Raw genomic sequence first — 13,440 nt, 5'->3', positions numbered from 1 at the left:
CCAGAGTAGCATGAGAAACAAAGAAATGGTGGGATATGAGGCAGAAACTACAGGGGCAGAATAGTGACTGCAAGAGTGGTCAAGTAAGTGGCAGCAGTGGGCAGAAAGAATTCTGGGGAGACACTAGGTCTAGTGGCAATTGTTCATCAAAGTCTAAAGAAGACGAACAATAAGGATTTACTTTAACATTAAAATTTCTTCATCTGATGATTTAGAAAAAATATTTGCCAGTTAACTTTACTGTTTTAAATTTCTTACTAAAACTCAAACGGATATTAAGAGTTGTAACATCATTGCAAACCTCATCACTTGAGAGTGAATTGAGGACTCAACTGTTTGTAAGAATTCCATTAAAAAAAAAATAAGGACAAAATACTCAAACTTCTCCATTTTCATTTAGAATAGTGACGGCTTGTTGAAATAAGTGTATCCCATTTAACTGCAGAGGAACTGCAGTGTGGTTCAGTTGAAGGAATACAGGACTACAGATTAGAGGAACCAATTGACTCTCCTACCCCCTTCCTCCGTGACCTGGGCAGGCATTTAATTTCACAGAGCTTCTATTTCTTCATCTGTGAAATGGGAGAGTTAAATGGTAGGACCTTCAAATCCTGTCTGACATTTACTATGTGACTGTGGGAAAGTCACTTAATCTCTCTCAGTCTCAGTTTCAATTCCAGGATCAAATATAAAATCCATCAGTGTTTAAATATTTTATGAGTATATCATATGGCATATTATCTTTAGCTATTGCTAAAAATGTTTAAAAATTTGTAAACTTCAATTTAATAGATTTTGAGATATTATCATTTAGTTTTGAGTTTCAAAGAATCTGAACTTATTTCTCTAACATGCATATATTCTAAGCCATATGCACTTTGTAACACAGTGACATTTGCCTCCAAGCTGTTCCTCAACAAGACTCTCCATCTCCCAACTCAGGGCATTTTCCCTGGCCACCCCTCAAGTCTGCTGTGTTCTCCCTCCTCATCTCCACTTCCCAGCTTCCCTAGCTGCCTTAAGTGCCAGCTAAAATCCCACCTACTACCAGAAGGCTCTCCTGATCCCCCTTCATTTTAGTGTCTTCCCTCTGTTGATTATTTCCAGCTTATCCTGTATATAACTTGTTTGTATTACACCCGTTTTCCTGTTGTCCCCCCATTAGACTGCATACTCCTAGAGAGCAGGGACTCTCCCTTACCTTTCTTTACAACTCTAGCACTTATTAGCATAGTGCCCAGCACACAATAGGCACTTAATAAATGTTTACTGACCGACTAAATGGGAATAATAGCACCTATCTCACAAGTGTTGTACACATTAAATGAAAAATACATGTAAAGAGAGCTATGCAAACCTCAAAGTTCTATGTGTTAGCTATTATAATTATTACCCTATGCTCCTGTGATCTTCAATAACACACAGCTAAGAATATATGCATATTAAAGAAATAAGTTTAGATTCTTTGAAACTCAATTGTCAAAGCTAAGTAATAAATTATGCCAAAATCTATCCATTAAAGTGAAGTTTACAAATTTTGAACATTTTTAGCAAAAGCTACAGATAATATGCCATAAAAATACTAAATTAAACAACACATAAAAATTACATCCAGAAACTCAGGTTACCATGTAACCACTTACTTAATATTTAGAGGTGTTTGCTCCCAAATGAAGAAAATAAAATGGTTAGGAGAAAATTATCAAGTGTTTTCTACGTTTTTAATGGTAGTAAGTGGTCCTAATTTAGAAGATATATAAAAGACTTGCTAAATGTTACTATTATTGTCAGATAATTAAATATTATACCTGCACTGGTATAGTTAAAGTGACCAGCTTGCAGAACTTTCTATAAAAGGCTCATGTGCAGATTGATTCTTTGATCAGTTGCTGGAGTAAGCTTTTACTTGAAAAGAGTCTTCTGTCCTTAACTACTAACATCATGACTTGTCTATAGGCAGCAGCTACTTCCCGGTTGTCCAGAGCCATACTACAATGTTTGAAACTAAGTTTCAGGTGATCTTTGAAACATTTTTCCTATTATCTTTCTTACCATCGACAAACTTTAGATAATACCAAGCCCTGAAGAGCTACATCTAAATCAAGAATCCTTAACCTGGAGCCTGTAAATCTGTTTAAAAAAAAATTATATGTGAGAGACAGAGAGAGAGAAAGCTAGTGTGTGTGTGCATACACATATATATGACTGTATTTCAACATTATTTTTATTTGTAGTCCCATTTTATTTCATGCATTTAAAAAATTGTGAGAAGAGGTCCACAGGCTTCACAATACTGCCAAAGTGGTCCATGACAAAAAAAGGCTATGAACCCTTGTTCCAGATGTTTTTTAAAATCTAAACCTACTATAGGCATCACACCTGGGCTCTACTGAACCTCAAACCAAAAGACAGGATCAACAACAATGAGGTCCCAGATGAGAACCAGAATATTAATTTCAAGGACTATCACTATGACAAAATTGCCAAGGGAGGTCAAGTTGCTAGATAACAGTACAATAATAATTATGGCTAAAATTTATATAACTTTTACTATGTGCTCAGTACCATAGTAAGGGTTTTACAATTATCTCATTTGATGCTCACATGAACCTAAGAAATAGGTATTATTATTATTATTTCCATTTTACATATGAGGAAACTGAGGCAAACAGGTTAAGTGATTTGTCTAGGGTCACAAGAGCTATTGAGTGTCCGAGGCCAGATCTGAAGTTTTGCCTTCCTGACTTTCCAGGCCCCTCACTCTATCCACTAAAGCTAGCTAGCTGTCCTAGTACAGCTAAAATTCTTCTGTATATTGATCATTTTATGATTCACAAAGTAATCCCTCCAGTGAAATTATTAGCCAACCTTTTATTAGAACATTCCAACACATAAGTTTGGTTATTTAGAAAGGCTTCTTCAGGTAAACACAAGAAACATTTTTAAAGGGAAAATATGGTCACTATCACTAAAGACATTAGCATGTTTTGAGTAGAAAATTCAATTACAGTTGCTACATTGTAAGATTTTCATGAAAAATAAAATAAAAAGGGAAAAGGAAGAAAGATTCTATTCAATTTCTTCCTGGGGTCTGCTGTTTTTGGTAGGCCAAACAACTTTTAACCACCTTAAATTTCTTCAAGTCAGGAGTGGTACTTACATATTATTTACAAATATAAATATAAATAGCACCTATTTAAAGGTGCATGCATGGCCTATAAGGGACAAGGACAACCTTTTGAAAGGCTAGATCACCTCCAGTTTTGAAAAAATTCTTCCATTTATGTATTAGTATGAAGAAAAAAGACTGTCTTAAGTGTGTGGCTAGTTTGGATAGATTACAAACTGCTCAAAAGCAGTCTATTTTATACCATTAAATTTTTTTAGAAAATGTTTAAAATGGTAATAATGTGGATAAAGCAAATTTATGAGAAAAAAGGAGGCAAAATTAGGGCAATAAATCAGTATTATTAGTTTTAAATCCAATAAATATTATACAAAGATAATCCTAGATAAAAATTATCATTTGATATATACAGAACTGTGACAAATTTATAAAAATAAGGGTCATTCTCCAACTTATAAATGGTCAAAAGATGTGAACAGGCAGTTTTTGGAGGAAGAAATCAAAGCTATCAATAGTCATATAAAAATGCTCTAAATTGCTGCTGATTAGAGGAACACAAATTAAAACAACTCTGAGGTCTCACCTCATATCTATCAGATTGGCTAACACGACAGAAAAGGAAAATGACAAATGCTGGAGGGGATGTGGAAAAAGGAACACTAACGTACTGATGGTGGAATTGTAAACTAGTCCAACCATTTTGGAGAACAATTTAGAACAATGCCCAAAAGGTTATAAAATTGTGCATACCCTTTGAACCTGCAATATCACTATATCCCAAATATCAATACCACTGTATCCCAAACAGATCAAAGAAAAGACAAAAGGCTTATAAGGACAAAAATATTATAGCAGTTCCTTTTATAGTGGCAAAGAACTGGAAACACCCATCAACTGAGGAATGTCTGAACAAGTGGTATATGATTGTGATGGAACACTATTGTGCTCTAAGAAATGAAGGGGGGAGAGGAGTGGTTTCAGAAAAACCTGGAAAGACTTACATGAACTCACGCAAAGTGAAGTAAGCAGAACCAAGAGAACATTGTATATAATAACAGCAACATTGTAAGAATGATCAGCTGTGAAAGATTTAGCTACTCTGATCAAGAAAACAATTCAAGACAATCCCAAATTCCCCATTATGAAAAATGCTATCCACCTCCACCTCCATAGAGAGAACTGATGAACTTTGAGTGCAGATTAAAGCATACCTTTTTCACTTTCTTTAGCTTTCTTGCCCCCCCCCTTTTTGGGCACCAAGGCTTATGTAGAAATATGTTTTTCATGACTTAACATGTATAATTGATATAATATTGCCTACCTTCTCAATGGATGGGGAGGGTGGGAGGGAAGGAGAAAATTTGGAACTCAAAATTTTAAAAAATGAATGTCAAGAAAAAATAAAAATAAAGTAAAAAAATAAAATTGGCAAGAGTGAAAAAAATTATCATTTGAGATTTCGTAGACTAGATGACCTCTTAATGCATTCTTTAAAATTCTAGGACAAAATGCAGTATTTTCCACACTAATTGTAATATTAAAATTAAAAAAACAATTTTAATTGTTACCTTGTTCCAGAAATTTTCCAACTAAGACAAATGCAATGCTACATTTTTCTTCTGCTATTCCTCTTCAGTCTTTCCTACTTTTTCCTAAACGAAGTTTTAAAAATATTTTTCCTTCTCTTTTATATCTTAAGACTTATATAAAGTTTCTCTTCTTCTTCATCTGTGTCATCTCTTTCTCTTTTATCTCCACTAAGTCACTTGCTGAGCTATCAGGAAATAATCTGCATACACACTCTTGTCCCAAAATTTAAGTGTGCAAGTGACAAGACTGCCAAAATACACTGCTCTAGCAGTTTCACCAAAACAATATAGTAGTTGTAGGAGAAGTCTGTAGGGAAATTCTTATAGTTCAATAAGTGTATGTTTGGTACTTGGAGTAGTTGGAAATTCCTGAGATGAGGGTAATTTATATAAAATTTATAGGTCTCTCTGCTCTTCTTATGATAATACATAGTACCTTATCCCATCACAAGTAACCAATTCAACAAGACTACACCTGCACTCTCCTGCACAAGAAGATTTTAAAGTAGTCACAGATATACTAGTTTGAGATTAGGCTTGAGCAGGATTTTCCAATCCTTAGTTTCATATGGGAAGCCTTTAAATAAGCCACACACTATATTTGCTTTTTGGAGATCAACCTAACTAAACATAGAGAAGCTCAATACCAGTAGTCTTGTCCCTCAGTGATGACTTTTTTGAACAGTCACTAAACAAAGCAAAATATAAAATGGCCCTCAGTACTGTGCCATCCTTTCTAGAAATGACAAAAAATGAGGACTTCACAGAAACATGGTAAGATTTGTATGAACTAATTCAGTAAAATAAGGAGAATCAAAAGAATACATAACGAAGATCAATAAAAGGAAATCAAACTTTAAGTAACTGAAAAACCAATGATGGTATTGGAGGATAATAAAGCTGTCGGATTATGGTAACCACATTAGTTGTTTTTCTTTGTTAAAAGGGAAGGTTCAATATAAGGTGGGGAAGGGGGTGTTTCTTCCCTCCAGAAATGAGACTGTGATAAAATACAAAAAGCATCAATGAAACATCATTTTTTAAAAATTAATTTTTAAAGCAGAGCAACTTTATAATCAAAGCTTACACAGCAACATTTGTTGTTAAGGTTGAAGAGGTAATGTTATCAAGAACTTGTTAAGACCTAAACTGAATCAACATATATTTTGACATTATGTGATTTTAGAGAAATGGGAATAGGAATAGATGGTGAAAAGCATGTTAGAGAATATGAATCAGGAGTAAAGAATGAGAGCAGTCAGAGGCAGAAGTTTCATACCTATACATAGGGTGCCCCAAAAATCTGAGCAGAGTTTTAAGCCTTGATAGTTTAAAACTGCACTCAGATTCTAGAAACACCTTGGATCTAAGTTCAAATAGCATCTCTGGTGATTACTTTGGATGTGACCTTAGACCAATCTCTGAATTTCCATGGGCCTCGGCTTCCCCATCTACAAAATAAAAGGGCTGGCTTATATGGCTACTGAGGATCCTCCCTCCTATCTCCAGAAGGATGATCTTCAAATCCCATAAACAGAAATTAACTCATTAACCAATGTGGAAGTCATTCCTGAATCAGCTGTCTGTGTGTGGTCAGATCAACAGTTTGTTAGAATAAAGATCAAAGTTAACACAAAAAGGAGAAGAAAGTATCACATATTAACTAGAACTCCAACCTGACCTATTTAAACAAGTTTTTGAAATATGTAATATGGACAAATGAAGGAAACTCCCAACATCTTTACTCTACATCCTCTTCTGCTCCCTCAAAACCACATTCCTAGTTCAGCCTTTTCCACTTCTCTCCTGGACTACTACAACTGTTTTTGTGTTGGGTTTCCCTGACCCAAGTCAATCCCATGCCATCTTCTACTCATTGGCTGAAGTGATTTTTCTAAATCATAGGTCTCTCCTACTCAAAGAGCTGCAGTGACTCCCTATGACCTCCAGGATCAAATCTAAAGAGCTGTTTGGCGCTTAAAGCTCTCCACAATCTGGCATATTCTTACCTTTCCAGTCTTTTTATACCTTACTCCTTTCCAGGCACTCTACAATATAACTATACTGACTTTCACTTCCTGGAATATGACATTTCACCTATCTCTATGCCTTTGCACTGGCTGTCTACCACATCTGGAACATTCTGTTCCCTTTCCCCTTCCTTTTAATTTCCCAGGATTCTTTCAAGATTCAGCTCAACTAAACTCATTATCTTTTTCCCCAAACCTCCCTTTTTTCAAACTTCTTTATTACTGTCAAGGTTATTGCCCTCCTCCCTGAATCCCAGCCCCAATGTTATCCTCAACTTTTCACTTTCTAACTCCCTATATCCCATCTATTGAAAAGGTCCGCAGATTTTATCTTCCTTTTTCATGTATGCCCTCTTCTCTCCTCTGACACTGCCACTACCCTAGTGCAGTCCCTTATCACCTCACACCTGGACTATGACAGTAGTCTGCTGGCTGATCTTTCTGCCAGAAGTCTCTCTTCAGTCCATCCTCCACAAAATCGTCTTCCTAAAAAAAGCATGCCTGATCATGTCAGCCCTGCTCCCCTCCCCTCCCCTCCCCGAAACTCAAATGGCTTCTTATCACCTTCAGGGTCATATAGAAAGGATGTGGCTAAAACTCCTTAAGAAAGCCAAATGCCAATGCTGCCTCCCTTTCTTCTTCTTCAACTCTCAAACTCTCTGCAATCTGGTTTCTAACTTTTTCATCCAACTGATACCATTATCTTTGAAGTTACCAATAATCACTTAATTGCTAAATCCAATGGCCTTTTCTCAATCCTGCACCTCTCTATAGCCTCTGACCTTCTTAAGGAGTTTTAGCCTCTTTTCCTAGATACTCACTCCTCTTGGTTTCTGTACCCTCTACTCTCCTGGTTATTTTACCTATCTGACCAATCATTCTCAGATTCCCTTCATGGATTTTCATCCACGTCTTGCCCAGTAAATGTGTCTCCCCCTCCTCAAGGGAAACGAGGAAAGAGAAAGAGGGAGAGGTAGAAAAGTGGAGAGGAGTGGATAAGGGGAATAAAAGGGGTAAGGAAAGAGAGGAACTGGCTCCCCAATCTGGCTCCCAAATGCATCACCTGACTTAAATTAACTGCTTTCTCCAATTACCAGGTCTGATAGCCTTTTCTCACTCATCTTTCCTCTGTTAACACTGTACACTGATGACTTGCTCTCTTCCTGAACACTCTACACTTCTCTTCTGGTTCTACTTCAAGGTCTCCTTTGCTTAATCATCAACATATCCTATTGATGGGGTTGGGATCTGGGCCCCAGAAAGGAAGAACCCTGGACTTTCCCACCTGGCCAAAACTGTGGCACTTGCCTGAGGCCATAATCCCATCAACTGGCCTTCCATTGTCTTACCTCCCTATGGCCCCCAGCCATTTCCCACCCTTATTCCTAGCAAGGCTCTCTTCTCCCTTGGCCACGAGGTCGAGGTCCAGGTCCCAGGAGTTCTGTTCACCTCAGCTTACTGGCCACTCCTAGGTCCCCCCCACAGTCTTTCTGTATATAAGGTCCACCTTGTCTCCATTAAGACACTTAGATTTTTACAATCTAGCCACAGCTCAGATTCTTAAAATCTAGTCATGGGCTCAGATTCTTAAAATCTAGCCACTGCTTGGATTCTTATAATCAAGCCAATAGCTTACTAATGTTCACACTCCTGAAGAGTCTGCCCAATACGACAGATGTTTTAATAAACCTTGTCTTTGGCTGAAAGAAGGCTTGGGTCGAATTCTTTCGGGCAGGACCCGCGTGTTGTGATTTTGGGGTCCCAGCACCCTGAACCCCTAAATTGCATCACTAGCCCTGTATGAATATACACCAAGGTTCTGTTCAGAATCCAGTTCTCTCTAGGTAACCACAATCAGCTCACTTGGATTCACCTATCATCTTTCTGAAGATGATTCCCTGATACCTGTATCTCTAGTCCTAGTCTCTCTCCTGAGCACCAATCACCAACTGCTTATTGGACATTTCCAACTGGATGTCCCATAAGTATTTAAAATTCAACCTGTCTAAAACAGAACTCATTATCTTTACCCTCAAAACGAGTCTCTCTAATTCCCTTGTTTGCTGTGACCACCACCATCCATCCCTCCAAACACCCAGGTTCACAACCTCAGTCACCTCAGGTCTTCCTCCTCCCTCGGAACCCCTCATAGCCAAATCTTGTCTATTTGTACATCTCTCGCTTTTGTCATCTTCTTAACACTCACTCTCAACTCTCTGTCTAGTCCCTCCTCCCTTAAATGAAATAATGAATAAAAGGGGTTTGTCCAAGCCCCTAATTAACTGGTAAGCTCCATATCAGCAGGGATCCCGTTTCCTAATACAGTAAAGAGAAAGTTGGAAGAGAGAAGAAAGGAGAAGGAGAAAAGAGGAAGAAAGCAAAGAGAGGTGGGGAGAGACGGGGAGAGAAAGGGGGAGAAGGGGAGTAAAGGATGGAGAAAGGGAAAGGAGGGAAGAGAAAGAAGGGGGAGAGGAGTGGAAAGGGGAGAGAAAGGGGGGATCTGGAGGAAGGGGAAAAGTAGGAGGAGGAGGGAAGTTAACATGGGGGACAGGGAAAGAGGAAGGGGGGAAGAGGGAAAAGAGGAATGTGAGTACGGGTAAAAGAAAAGGGGGAAGGATGGAGTTGGAGGGCAATAACGAAGTGTTCCCTAGGTGCCAGCATTGGGACTCAGGGCTGTGCATAAGCGGGCGCCTGAGAAATCTCGGCGGAGGCTCAAGTCGGGGTGGGGGCACCTCTAACTGCCTGGAGCCCCCTGATCCCCGCTCGTGGGGGCAGAATGACGCCGGCCAGAGCTCGGGGCCAGGGGGTCCAGCCCGGAGCTCAGGCGCTCCCTGCCCGAGCTAGGGAAGGAGTGGACCCACACCGCCCGGTCCCGGGCCGCAGCAAGCGCAACGACCCTTCCGCTCCGCCGCGGGCAGACCCCGGCCCCACACGTCGAGGAGCGGCGGCTCTGTCCGAACCTCCTTTAAACAACCAAGCAGCCACGGTCGGAGGCCGCGGTCCCCTCTTCCCCAGCCCTTACGACCGCCCAGCCCCACGCCCACTCGGCTCCCCCATTCCCCACAAACGCGTTCTGTAAATACCTGGAGCTCCACCGCGCCGCCATAATGCTCGAACACGCAACTTCCGGTTCCCCTGGCCCTCCCGCCCTACCTCGAGAGTAGGGGTGGGTGGGTGGATGTTGAGAGGAAATGAGTGTTAATTGATTTCAAAACCTGAATGTGGAGCAGCCGTCGGTATTTTCAGATCTGGAGTTTTTCTTTTTTCTTGTTTTAAAATAATCCCAAATCTCGACACCAATCTAGAGAAGCAGCCTCCTCCCAAGCCACCGAACTTCCTACCTCACCAAGATGGTCACTTAGGGAAGTGCTCAAAGAAACTACAAGCTCCAGCATACACCAACGTAGAGGGAAGAGTTCGCGCAGTGCATGGTGGATGTTGTAGTGCAGCCTGACCGCAATGCTCGCTGGGAATCAGAGTTCCCCTTGTTACCTCTAGATGGGCTGGCTATTACGTAAGAACTGGGGTGCTCAGCTTCAAAGCTATCTTGCTGTGTGGTTGAGAAGGTTGGTAGTGGTGGGGAGATACTTCTCCAGGAAAATCCTGGAAATGTCGGACAGCTTATTTACTCCCTCTGCCTTTCGTAATTAGAAAGCCTGTATAGCTGCAGGACCGAATTCAGCCATGCAGGAACACGTGACAAAAAGTTACTGAGGCAGCACTAACTGGCAGTCTGGGTTACTGGCTAGACTGGGTTTGACTTGAAGTTGTGAAGATTTGTTCAAATCCTACCTCTCACTTTACTAGCTGGGCGACCCTGAGCATGCCAGTTATATTAACCTTTATTTCCTGTAAAGTGGGAACAGTAATCTTAACTACTTATCTCAAATGAGATCATGTATGTAAAGTGCTTTGCAAATTTGAAAGTTACAATCTAAACAAAAAAACCCTGTTTTTTTGTGTGAAAAGAAATCTGCTCAAGGGTAATAGGGAATGAAGGGGGAAACAGCATTTTGAGGTCTCAAATTGTACTATAAGGCAGTAATCATCAAAATACATTTGATATTAGTTTAGAAAAATCAGTGGAAAAACTAGATAAGGAAGAAATAGTAATTAATTGATTTGGAATAGTAAATGATAAAAACCAAAACGAGTTACATTCGAAACTTGAAACTCGTTCTGCAGAAATTAAATTTAGACCACCATCTTACAAAATATTCCAAAGTAAGCTCAATATGGATACCAACCTGAATGTTACAGCTGTCTCTCTCTCTCTCTCTCTTTTTTTCTCTCTCTCTCTCACATGGACACACACACCACACAAAACATCTCCCCTCCAAAAAAAAAAATCTTTAGAACAACCAGAACAGCCATGGCTAGGGAAAGAATTCTGAACCAAGGGATAGAAATGATATTAAAAGATGAAAGAGATTATTTTGACTATAATATTGAAAAGTTTTTGCACTAACAAATCAATGGAACTAAGTTGACAAAGAAACTTTTGTTTGGGAAAAATCTTTGCCTCTAATATTTGTGATCAAGATGCAACATTCAAGATATATAGGAAGCAAACACAAATATTTAAGACCTAGCTATAATTTTCCAATAAAAAAAGTGATCAATGGATATGAACAAAAAGTTTCAGAAGAATTGTAAGCTATTAAATATATGAAATGTTGCTTCACATCACTAATAATAAATTCAAATCCAAACAATCTGCAGGTTTCACCTTATATCCAGCAAATTGGTAAAGATGACAAAAGATAAGCAAAAGAGGCTATGGGAAGATAATACACCAATATACTGTTGTTGGAACTATGAATTAGTCCAACCATTAGTCCAAGCAATTTGATATTATATTTAAAAAGTGACTAAATATGTATAAGAGGATATATTACTGCTAGACATATATTCACAAGGAAATAAAGTACAGAAAGAAATTTCCTATATACATCAAAATAGTCAGGGTAGAATATGTTTTGTAGTAGCAAAGAACTGGAAACAAAGTAGCTGTCCACTTGGGGAATGGCTACACAAACTATTGTATATTAATGTAGTGGAAGTGGAATATTTGTACAAGAAATAGTAAATATAAAGAATTCAGAGAAGCATGGGATTGATGCTTATCTGACTGATGCAGAGTAAAGTAAACAGAAGATTAGAAAAATAATATATAAAACTATAGCAAAGAAATGAAAAGAACAACAGAAACAAAAACAATGGCGTAATGACCAACCTTGACCCTAGAGAAGAATTTTTAAAATGTACCTTCTTTGCTTCATTGTAGAGGTCAGCTGTCATGACTGTAGAAGACTATACATTCTCTCCTTCTGGGTCAATGTGTTGGTTAGTTTTGCCGAATTCCTTTTTTTCTTTTTTAAGAATCTTCGTTACATGGGTTGGATCATTGAATGAGGGTGAAGGAGTCAGATATGAAGGTGATAGAATATAATAATAATAGTAATAGCTACCATTGATATAATGCTTTACAAATATTATCTTATTTGATCTTACCAAAAACGCTGGGAGGTAGATGCTATTTTTATCCCCGTTAAATTAATAACATATTTATAGACTCCACCTGCTATTAATTTTTTGAAACACAGATAAGTATGTTGTGATGCCCCAAGGCCATGCTGCTGGCTGTTAAATCCTTTTGGTTTTAGGTTGGCTCCCCAAAACCTGTCTCTGCCTCTCTCTTTCTCTCTGTCTTTGTCTCTGTCCCTCTTCTTTTCCTTGGTAATTAATGTCACCATCCGCTATTTATATTCTAGGTTTCTTTTGACCAGATCCACTAAGGAAAGGGATTCAGGTTTCCAGTTTCTCTCTTAACTTCCTGTCATTGAAATAAACATTTTCCTTATTGAAGAAATTAAAGGAGTTTTAAAATAAAAAAATAAAAATTGCAAAGTTTTAAATTATTTAACCTTAATAGGAGTAGCTAGCCCTGGCACTTGGTGAAAATGCAAATTGATCCAGGCATTTTTCTTCCTCAACCCTTCTTCAGTTTATAGACCCTATTCTTTTATTTTTCTTTTTAAAAAATTTATTTATTTATAGCTTTCAACATTCACTTCTATAAGATTTTGAGTTTTAAATTTTCCCTCCCTCCCATTTCTTCCCCTCCCCTCCCCCACGATGTAAAATCCAATATAGGCTCTATATATAATTCATGTTAACCTTATTTGCCCATTAGTCATGAGGTAAAGAACAATTGGAACTAATGGGAGGAGCCACAAGAATGAAGCAGTAAAACAAAACAACAAAGAAAAAGGAGAGCAAATAGTCTACTTCCATATACATTCGGACTCCATATTTCTTTTTCTGGGTGTGGATAGCAATTTTCATCGTAAATCTTTTGTAATTGTCTTAGATTCTTGCATTGCTGTGAATAGCCAAGTCTATCAAAGTCAGTCATCCCATAATGTAGCTGTTACTATGTACAATGTTCTCCTGGTTCTGTTCATTTCACTCTGCATCAGTTCATGTAAGTCTTTCCAAGTTTTTTTGAAGTCTACCAGCTCATCATTTCTTATGGCACAATAGTATTCCATTACATTCAAATACCACCATCTGTTCAGCCATTCTCCAATTGATGGGCATTCCCTCAATTTCCAATTCTTAGTTGCAACCCTTTGACCCAGTAATACCACTTCTAGATTTCTTTGGGATACAGATCTAGAAGTGGTATTGC

At 38.5% G+C, this 13,440-nt stretch overlaps 1 protein-coding gene across 1 annotated transcript in view; it reads right to left on the bottom strand.

The window, feature by feature from the left end:
- The window catches only part of CWC22 (CWC22 spliceosome associated protein homolog), a 73,397-nt gene extending 63,296 nt beyond the window's left edge, over positions 1-10,101 (bottom strand). Inside the window, exon 1 of the mRNA XM_027866149.1 lies at positions 9,830-10,101. The gene's annotated coding sequence lies outside the window, so the exon portion shown is untranslated. The remainder of the gene's footprint in view (positions 1-9,829) is intronic.
- Between the last annotated feature and the right edge of the window lie 3,339 nt (positions 10,102-13,440).

Source organism: Vombatus ursinus, unplaced genomic scaffold (assembly GCF_900497805.2).
Source record: "Vombatus ursinus unplaced genomic scaffold, bare-nosed wombat genome assembly UNPS02014779.1, whole genome shotgun sequence".
NCBI classification, from domain to species: domain Eukaryota; kingdom Metazoa; phylum Chordata; class Mammalia; order Diprotodontia; family Vombatidae; genus Vombatus; species Vombatus ursinus.
This window is presented reverse-complemented; position numbering and strand designations above follow the sequence as displayed.